Source organism: Sitodiplosis mosellana, unplaced genomic scaffold, assembly GCF_009176505.1.
Source record: "Sitodiplosis mosellana isolate CC-2019 unplaced genomic scaffold, AAFC_SMos_1.0 Smas_scaffold_5492, whole genome shotgun sequence".
NCBI lineage: Eukaryota > Metazoa > Arthropoda > Insecta > Diptera > Cecidomyiidae > Sitodiplosis > Sitodiplosis mosellana.
The window spans coordinates 3096-11598 of record NW_022600734.1 but is presented as its reverse complement, the minus strand read 5'-3'; the positions used below and the strand labels follow the sequence as shown (position 1 = coordinate 11598).

The window sequence follows — 8503 nt, the reverse complement described above, 5'->3', positions numbered from 1 at the left end:
AACATCACATGCATCTGTATTATGAATTTTTTACAAGAAAACCACTTCTGCTTTCATTTACATACAACGAGAACTATTAAAACATTTATTTTTCATATGTTCAGCATGAATTTTTGTCCGAGGGATAAGTTGCGATTTTTATCCCTCGAAATTTATCCCTCGGTATAAATTGCATTTTATACCCCGGGATAAGTTTTATCCCGAGGAACATAAATAGACTGTAACAGCAACTACATTTTGTTTGTTCGATTTCAACTCAGCATTGATTGCTTCGAATTAACCATCCAGTGACTTCTTCATTGTTGCGATTTCATCGGTAGTGTTTTGGTTTTGCCCTTTGATGTCGGATAAAATGGATAAAAGTTGATCATGTTTTGCGTCGGCATTTTTCTTGTTGCGTTTTCCATCGACATTGGTGGTGTTTGCATTCACAGCGTTCGATTTGGCTGTCTGGTTTGATGCTTTCGCTTTACTTGAACTGCGTGCACGATGGTTTTTTCCTCGACATTAAATCAATTTTCGGTGCTTCTTCATCACTCATGAAAAGAGAGTCATCGTCTTCAATAGCCATTTATGCTTCCTAATTTGCCATTTCGATGGTGATATTTCAATTCGACGGAATGATGAGAGAGAAAAAAATCAACCAGCACTGAATGACACACGATGTTTGGTTATGTCATTGAGTCATTGTTGACAATTCACCGGCGAAAAACGGGCGAAATGATACAACACTGAACGCTGAATAACTCTTCTTCTTTACTCTCTTTATTTTCAATCACTTCTTTTTTCAATCGACGATAAACAAGATATTTCAAGCTTTGCCGACTAAACTTCAGTTTTTCCGAGGCCTTTTCAGTTTATTCCATTATTAGAAAGTGTTTTGACTTCGATAGAGCGAGTATTTATTTTACAATTTATAATTTACTTGCAGCAGCTACTACTTGTGTGCTGTTCACACTGTCAGACGAAACGTCACAAATGGAAAATATGTTTAAAAAGTTTGACCGTCTCCATTTTCCACAAAATGATTCGGTGGAGCAAAACATATACAGCATTTCGAATCTTCACAAGCTTGTGCATCAAGCTGTGCTTCTAGTTTTCAAATGTCAGCGCGGTTTTTCCGTTTATGAAAATATGTAACCGTGATCTCAATTTCGTCCAGTGCAAAATTGGCATTGTTATACATTTTTGGAAAAAAATCCCGAAATTCAAAAATATTCACAAGAATTCTTCTAGAATCTTTTAGTTTACATTATTCTGCAATAAATAGGATAAATCTTTTAATGAAAAAAACGAATTACGTTCATAAAATAATCGTCGGTACATTTTTTTGCCAAAGGTGCTCCCAATTTTGTCCGATACTGTACATTTTCCCATGAAATGTGAATAAAAATTGTTTCGGGAACTAGTAAATGTATGTCGTTGGAAAGATCTCGAAAAGCACATGTCATTTTTGGTATAAAAATTCAAAATCGATCACCATTTGAACGAGATATGGCCATATTATCACTTTTGGCCGAAAAATTCAAACGGCCAAATCTTGGCCAAATGCCGGCCGATTTTGATGTTTTATACCAAAAACGACATGTACTTTTCAAGACCTTTTCAGTGGTATACAAAACTTTCATTCAAAATCTCAATTTTTGACGACAAAGTCGGTCATATTGGAATATGCATATGTATGTTTTTACCTACATTTTTGTGAAGAGATCAAGATTGTCATCTTCACTTTATTAAAAAAATTCAAAAAATCTTTTTGTTGTCTATCATTTTTCAATTTTCCATGACTTTTTACACAATTCAAAATACTATTTATAATTTTTTGACCAGAAAACACCGAAATACTCGCTTTTAAAGAAAAAAATGAAGGAAAAACTGACATTCTCATTTAAAAAGCATTGTGGGCATGCATTTCCCAGATGTACGAGTAACATCGCAAAAAAGAATGTACGGGTTGAAGGTTAAGTAGATTGAATGGGATTAATCCACTAGGATTTTTTAGTCAAGAATTTTAGGAGTAATTTTTTACAAATTTAAATGCTAAAATGTCCTCTTTCATTATTATATTTTTGGCTGATTTCAGTGAACTAACCTTTTGACTTTGTTTTTGTTGAATATCATTTGAATTCGTGTACTTGTGTAAGAGTTTTGCTATATCAATCATTCAGAAACGACTTGTAAACTAAAGAGAGTAGACATTTAGACATTTTCCATTGTTTAAATAAAGTATCAGTGCGTTTGATGAAGCGCCTTACATGAAACATAGCCAGCCATTTGAACGAACTCAAACGAACATGAACTGTTCAGTTCAACTGGCAGTTCTAAATGAGAAATGTAACGAGAAATTACGTTCATTCAAAATTGTTGGTAAAGCAACGTTGCCAAAACATGTACGTTCTTGTTTCCTTACTGCGCACTTTCTTTTCGATGCATATTATTTTAAAGTGAAACATCGGCGCGAACGTTTTTCAAAGTGAATCATACATGGATTATTTTAATGGTCCGTTCTTGACATTTTGGTCCGTTCTAAAAGTCAAATGGTCCGATCCAAATCGTAAAATGGTCCGTAAGTCTTCGTTAGTTTGATTATGTTTTTGACCTTCTTTAAGCAATTTTTCCAAAAAAAATTCTTGAATACAAAATGACTGAATTTTAACAGTAACTATTAACCATTAACTATTTTTTACAGAAAAATTTACAAATGTTTTAATTTTTCGAACACTTGGTAGAGAACGGGTTAATTTTCGACATATTGGTAGACAGCGAAATGGCGAACATATTTCGCTGATTATTTCAAACATTCTTATTGCAATAATCAGCTATATCGACTGCACACTTTATGTGATGATTGTTGGCTTTGTGTGAGTCTGCCGAACTTGTTTATAAATTCTAAAAGGTTCTTGAAAAAAACAGTAATTCTTGTTGAAGCCAACGTGTAATAAGCAGAAAAAAGTGTATCACTGTGACCAGTACTAGATCCAATATGTCATCATAGAGCTCTTAAAAGAATACACAAATAATATTTTGTCATTTCTAAAAAAATTCGTATCTCTAAAATATGATAAAATTTCGATCTCGTCGTTTTTGACAATCGAAAATAGCTTCAGAATTCAAAAATCGGTCAACTTTGGGATATTGGCATTTCCAAAACCCTTGAAGTTATTTATTTGATTAATACATTATTTGAAACTAGGGGAATTTATCATTCAAAAATTCATGAATTCCGGTGTGTTTTGAGCTAAATTCAGAATATCCACTCATATTCACAGATATTCAGTCTTTCTTATTTGACAGTTCAGGCGTTCTCATCAGCCGCCATCTTGAATTCGTCGCCATCTTGGAAATTTTATTCAAAATATTCACAAAATTCACAACATTCACATATAATCGAAATTTTGACGATGATTCAATGAGAAAAATATCCACAATATTCACAAATATTCACATTTCTCAAGCCTTGAATGAAACCCCTAGATTTGAAAGCGACATTCTTCGAGCATCTAAGATGGGCTTACGCTTTAGGTGGCTCAGTTTTTATCTTTATGAAAATGCAGCAACCATATGACAACGCTGGACTGAGTGGAGTTGAATTAAAATTTTTGGCTCGCTACGCTCGCAGGTAAATGTGGCTGGCCCCCCATGTTGGAAAATTGTTGTTCTGAGATCATTTTCGTGAAATTTGGAGTTTGTGCTGACGCTATGCAAAACCTCAGAGTTTGTGCTTCAACTGGTTGTGAGCACAAACTCGGCAAATTTGAAAATTTGAAGAAAAAATTTTTTTTGCAGGGCGGCTCCATCTCAGAGGCCGAATGTTGTTGTCCTGGGGTGGTTTTCATAAAATTTGGAGTTTGTGCTGACCGTATGCAAAGTCTCAGAGTTTGTGCTTCATCTGGTTGTGGGCACAAACTCGCCAAAGTTTGATTATTGTCAAATTTTGTCGTTTTGTGGGGCGGCTCCATTTTAGAGGCCGAATGTTGTTGTCCTGAGATCGTTTTCATAAAATTTGGGGTTTGTGCAGACCGTGTGCAAAGTCTCAGAGTTTGTGCTTCAACTGGTTGTGAGCACAAACTCGCCAAAGTTTGATTTTTGTCAAATTTTGTCGTTTTGTATGGGAAGTAGTTGAAAAAAGCATTTTTCATGGTTTTGGTCAAGGCAAACTGCCATTATTTTGCAAAAATAATGGGGATCTGTGAACAACTAAACACCAATTTCCCCATAAATTTGGTCCGAAATCAAAATTTCTTCATAAAACATGCGGATGGCCGCAATCTGCATACAAAATCAAATTTATGCCATAGAAAACTTACCTATTATGAGCTAATGTGATTCTATTTTCACGTAATTTTTGATGAGGAATCGATTTAGAGTTCACTCGACCCTGTCTAATTGGTATGAAAGGCCGAGACGTGCTCTTGTTCTAGTAGATGTTTTCAACTCGCTACCAAAATAATTTTTTTCCAAAATTATCTATATTTTATCAAATTTGTGCTGATACTGTATAAAATTTGACACCCTCTAACATAAGTAGCTTCTAAGCACAAACTCAAAGAACATCAAATTTTATCAAATAATATGATTTTTTTTAATCATCAATAAAGACAAAACTTTTTTTCTATGTTCTCTTAAGAAAAGTTCATATATTCTAAACCAATGAAAACACAGTGGAGCAGCCCCAAGAGAACTTGACCGTGACTATGCGGGGACGGAAATAGACCTATAGCTGAGTAAAACCTCAGCTGGGTTTTGCCGAATTGGCAGGGGATCTCATTTTTCGACTTATGCGTTTTTTCAATAACATGGTTTTTCGGCGATATGAACTATGTCAAATTTTAGTCAATTAATCGTTCGTTTTTGGTGATAGCTTATTACTGTCTTTGGCAAAGTTGTAGCTGAGAGTCCAATAAACAAAAATTATGAACATTTTACACATGAAAAATCACATCTAGTAGGTGCTGTGGAGCAAAATGTCGAAAAAATTGACGATTTTTTCAATTTTTCGACCACAAATCATAAAATATCCACTTTTTTTGTATTTTGTCTTCGGCATTATTGTAGTTAGCGTCAAACTAAACAATTCTCCTGGACACATTATCCCAAAAAAATCACATCTAGCCTACTTTTTTGGCTCAACGTCACTTGTCGCTACCAAACGATATCATCGAGCATTTTCGGAGCTCTATATCTTCTCAACTACCCAAAATAGAGCAATAGTTTCTGAAGCAACTTTTTAGTACTTCTCATGAACGTTACTCGCTGAAATATTTGGATAAACTTTAAAAATATTACAGTCCAAACAGCTGAAAAATCCACGAGATGTACGGGGCCAATATTGAACTAAATACCGACGCTGGCTACAATAATGCCGAAGACAAAATACAAAAAAAGTGGATATTTTATGAGTTGTGGTCGAAAAATTGAAAAAATCGTCAATTTTTTCGACATTTTGCTCCACAGCACCTACTAGATGTGATTTTTCATGTGTAAAATGTTCATAATTTTTGTTTATTGGACTCTCAGCTACAACTTTGCCAAAGACAGTAATAAGCTATCACCAAAAACGAACGATTAATTGACTAAAATTTGACATAGTTCATATCGCCGAAAAACCATGTTATTGAAAAAACGCATAAGTCGAAAAATGAGATCCCCTGCCAATTCGGCAAAACCCAGCTGAGGTTTTACTCAGCTATAGGTCTATTTCCGTCCCCGCATAGTCACGGTCAAGTTCTCTTGGGGCTGCTCCACTGTGTTTTCATTGGTTTAGAATATATGAACTTTTCTTAAGAGAACATAGAAAAAAAGTTTTGTCTTTATTGATGATTAAAAAAAATCATATTATTTGATAAAATTTGATGTTCTTTGAGTTTGTGCTTAGAAGCTACTTATGTTAGAGGGTGTCAAATTTTATACAGTATCAGCACAAATTTGATAAAATATAGATAATTTTGGAAAAAAATTATTTTGGTAGCGAGTTGAAAACATCTACTAGAACAAGAGCACGTCTCGGCCTTTCATACCAATTAGACAGGGTCGAGTGAACTCTAAATCGATTCCTCATCAAAAATTACGTGAAAATAGAATCACATTAGCTCATAATAGGTAAGTTTTCTATGGCATAAATTTGATTTTGTATGCAGATTGCGGCCATCCGCATGTTTTATGAAGAAATTTTGATTTCGGACCAAATTTATGGGGAAATTGGTGTTTAGTTGTTCACAGATCCCCATTATTTTTGCAAAATAATGGCAGTTTGCCTTGACCAAAACCATGAAAAATGCTTTTTTCAACTACTTCCCATACAAAACGACAAAATTTGACAAAAATCAAACTTTGGCGAGTTTGTGCTCACAACCAGTTCAAGCACAAACTCTGAGACTTTGCACACGGTCAGCACAAACTCCAAATTTTATGAAAATGATCTCAGGACAACAACATTCGGCCTCTAAAATGGAGCCGCCCCACAAAACGACAAAATTTGACAAAAATCAAACTTTGGCCAGTTTGTGCCCACAACCAGTTGAAGCACAAACTCTGAGACTTTGCATACGGTCAGCACAAACTCCAAATTTTATGAAAACCACCCCAGGACAACAACATTCGGCCTCTGAGATGGAGCCGCCCTGCAAAATTTTTTTTTTCTTCAAATTTTCAAATTTGCCGAGTTTGTGCTCACAACCAGTTGAAGCACAAACTCTGAGGTTTTGCATAGCGTCAGCACAAACTCCAAATTTCACGAAAATGATCTCAGAACAACAATTTTCCAACATTTACCTTACGCTCGCCTGATTTTAACTTTTTGACCACCTTAAATATGTTTGGATCCACTGGTTTCACTGTTAAAGAGCCAATATTAAATAATCACTGAATCTTAGTACTCTTGACATTCCAACTAAACTTCGCTCGATCAATATTTAAAAAAAACGCTCTTTGTATTTCTTCGAATTTCTGGTCCGTTCTAAAAAATCCTTAAAATAATCCATGGAATCATGAAAACAAATTTTATTGAAATGTAACACGCGGTGTTTCACTTTGAAAAAATCTCTGTCGACGTCACACTTTAAAAAAATCATTCTTTTGTGTTTCATTCAAATATGCTGTGAATACAAGTCTCACTTTTGCCCTCACCCATTCAAATTATAAATACTAGAACTAAATTATGCTACTGACGAATATGGTAAGATGGAGTGTAAAAATGGTTGAAACTACGATTTTTTTTTAAAAACTCCAACCTTTGTTGAATTGAAGCACAAGATAATTCATTCCTGAGAACTCCTGAATGTGTGATTGAAAAAAATTGGGATCGTGACACGTTTGGTTTATGACACGAATAAATGCCTAGATTGTATGGTTTTTCATTGTCCTGCTGTAAATCATCCAGACAGTAGTTTTGATGTTTGGCTGAAAATCTGTGAAAATTCATTATTTGATGTTCTAAGGTTTTTATAATCACTAATTTTACCTTCCAAAAAATTGAACGTTTTTGTTTGGAATAAATTTTTCTGGATAAACGTTCTTCAGATACCAATCGAATGATTTGCACTTCAACTTTTCTCTCAAAACTCGACGGTGTGTCACATCACCGACATCAATCGTCTGCATTGTGTATATAATATAACGTTGTCGAGAATTTTCCAGAATTTTAAGGTGTATGTCAGCAGGGCAACCGGAAATATTAACGAAAAAATAAAATTTGTCTACGTATTTCGTTATTTCTGAGTTATTTCATGAATATTTCACCACATTTCATGTTTTCTTTGTCAATAATTTAATCATTCTTGTCATTGAAATCAGTAAATGGTAACAATAAATTTCGTCATTCGTGATCTTGACACTTCATCATTTTAAAGAAAACGTAGTTTTTTTTACACTTTGTGACCGATTGCTACAACAAAAAAAACACGTTTCGTTTTAGTTCTGTACACTGTAGATCGGAAATATATGGGAATTTTAGATGCGCCATGGGTAGCGAATCTGTTGCTGCATTCCTCCATGTGCGCACAGCAAATGAAAATAAACAGGCAAACCTGTTTCAATACTATCACAGGCATAACTTTACATTACCGAAACATGAAGAAATCGTTCATTTTTTAATATATTAATTTTAATATATTAAGCGAATGTCGTCTCAAACGGGCCACACTTTGATTGACCGCTATAACATCCTTAAAAGTGAATAATGTTTACAACAGAGGTTGGTTGCAGATAAATTTATTTATATAAATTTCAAATATCAAATAAATTTATCCGATATTTTTCATGCTTTGTGTTGTTCTGACGCATTCGTAGTACATAAACGAAACATCGGCTGTTGTATTGGCAGCCAGCTGTTCATCGCAGGAATGAGATTTTTGTTTTGTTCATTAACCGATTATTGTGAACAAGTCTGCCACTGTGTCACTACATATAGTATATATAGTCCATAAGAAATGTGCAGAGACGAAAATGTTCGCCATTTAGTTTTACATTGCCAATACATTAGTTATAGAGATTTTTGTTTTGTTTA

General features: G+C 34.3%; 1 long non-coding RNA gene across 4 annotated transcripts; it reads right to left on the bottom strand.

Moving 5' to 3' along the window:
• Window positions 1–5931: 5931 nt before the first annotated feature.
• LOC129572773 (uncharacterized) lies at window positions 5932–8056 on the bottom strand. 4 transcript variants are annotated; one of them, XR_008688497.1, is made up of 3 exons: window positions 7867–8056; window positions 7460–7593; window positions 5932–7406 (listed from the first exon to the last, which is right to left on the bottom strand). It is a non-coding gene; the product is annotated as an uncharacterized LOC129572773 (long non-coding RNA). The 4 variants fall into 4 exon arrangements; XR_008688499.1 differs by lacking the exon at window positions 7867–8056 and adding an exon at window positions 7741–7759; XR_008688498.1 differs by lacking the exon at window positions 7867–8056 and adding an exon at window positions 7738–7756.
• Between the last annotated feature and the right edge of the window lie 447 nt (window positions 8057–8503).